Raw genomic sequence first — 2,028 nt, 5'->3', positions numbered from 1 at the left:
GGAGGGGGGGCGGGGACCCAGGCCCCCCACCATGGACCCGCGCCCGCGGCCTCGGGGCGACGCCCTCGCCTCCCACAGCCCCTGCCGCGCCCGGGGTCACCCGACCAGACCCACGCCGCCCCCGCCCTGCTAGGCTGTTACCGCCGGCCTCCTCCCCGCAACCTCCCCGGTGCCCCAGCCCAGGCCCGGCCCGCGCTTCCTCCGCCCTCGCTGGGACCCGGGCCACGCCGGTCCTCCCCCCGGACCATCCGTCCGGTGGCCCGTCTCTAAAGCCTGCCCTGGCTTTCCGGGCCAGACCCTGCACGCTCCGCCCCACCCTGCCGAGGTCGCGGTGGACTTGGGAGGCGGTAGCCTGGGCAGGGATGGTCCCAGTGCGGCTGGCCAGTGCCCAGCCTTTCCCCTGCTGACCGCTCGGTGCTGCGCAGACCTGCTCTGCGAGCAGACGCACCTGGCAGGCTGCAGGCCACAGGCTTTTGGGCAGTAGTCCGGCCTCTCTTTTCCTGGGCTGTAAAATGGGATTATTTGGGAAGAGGAGTGAGCTGAGGTGTCGGACAGGACCGGTCCTGACCATCTCAGCCCAGCTCTGCGCCTGCTTCTCTGCTGACCCATAGGCTGTGGGGATGCTCCAGGCAGACCCTATCCCATCCTACGGAGAAGGCTTGTAGGGGACCGAGGGGCACTGTGAAGGCAGGGCCTGGGCCTGCACCCCATTTACAGAGGGGGAAGTTCAGGCCCTAATCTTCAGTGAGTCAGCCAGACTCAGTGGCTGAGAGCAAGTCTCTCCGGTCATTTGTGTCACTATCACATTCCCAAGTGTCCTCCGCCTGGACTTCTCCAAAGTGTCCACGGGCAGCACCTCTGAAGGCTTTGGGACTGTCAGGCTTGCAGTCATCACATCCCCAGGTGAGGGCCCCCTCGTATGGAGATGTCTCCTGCGCCCCGTATGGACAGTACCTCCGCAGCCAGGGAACCCACCTCTGCCCCCTACCCGTCCTGTGCCCCTTGGTCCCTCCGCTGGCCCGTGGGTTCCCTGGGTGGAGGGGGGCGTCGCTAGGGCCTTTCCATCTCTGAATCACCAGCACCCAGCACAGTAAGTGAAAAATTCATGTAAGCGCGTCTTTGTTCCACAGTCCTCGCTCTGCTGCATTCTGTGGCCAGAGCCCCATTGACCATGACCCTCCTATGGGTCTAGAACTCTAACCAGTGTGGGGACCCCCCGACCCACAATCCCAGCTCCTCATCCAAGATGTGTTTGGAACTCAGGCTTTTTTGCATACATCATACATTATGTGGCACCTCTTTGGAACCTGGGGCTGTTCCTCGTAATCAGACCCATTTATATTTTGGGGACAAAGCACATGAGTATTGAGGTGAACTGGAAAGAAAGACAGTAAGTGATGGCGCATCAGTTCAGATCCAGCTTTGCTACTGAGTTTTGAAAAACCTTTATGTTTCTGAGCTTTGGAGAATTTGGAATTTCGATAAAGAAATATGTGTCAAGATCAGGAGATCAAGACCATCCTGGCTAACACCATGAAACCCCGCCTCTACCAAAAATACAAAATATTATCTGGGCATGGTGGCACACGCGTGTAGTCCCAGCTACTCGGGAGACTGAGGCAAGAGAATCACTTGAACCCCGGAGGCGGAGGTTGCAGAGAGCCGAGATCACACCACTGCACTCCAGCGTGAGCCACGGAGTGGGATTCCATCTAAAAAAAAAAAAAAAAGAAAAAAAAGAAAAGAAGTGTGTGTGGGGGCGGGTAGGGACACTCAAAGGAACAGGCAGGACCTCTGAGCATAGACAAGACTTTTTGGAAATATTTGGAAAATGATGGTTGGCTATTCACTGCGTGCTGACCCAGGCAAGCCTGTGCTTGTGGAGATAAAGGAGGAGAGACAGAAGCCCTGCCCAGGGGGAGGCAGGCAGCCTGTGAAAGGGACCAGCTCAGCGCCCCTCCCTATGGCTCAGGTGGCAGGGCAGCTCTGGACTGCTTTGGGTCAGGGGGTTTGAACTTGGCCTTGAGG

Source organism: Piliocolobus tephrosceles, chromosome 19, assembly GCF_002776525.5.
Source record: "Piliocolobus tephrosceles isolate RC106 chromosome 19, ASM277652v3, whole genome shotgun sequence".
In the NCBI taxonomy this organism is placed as follows: Eukaryota; Metazoa; Chordata; class Mammalia; order Primates; family Cercopithecidae; genus Piliocolobus; species Piliocolobus tephrosceles.
The sequence above is the reverse complement of the archived record's forward strand: the minus strand, read 5'-3'. Positions refer to the sequence as shown.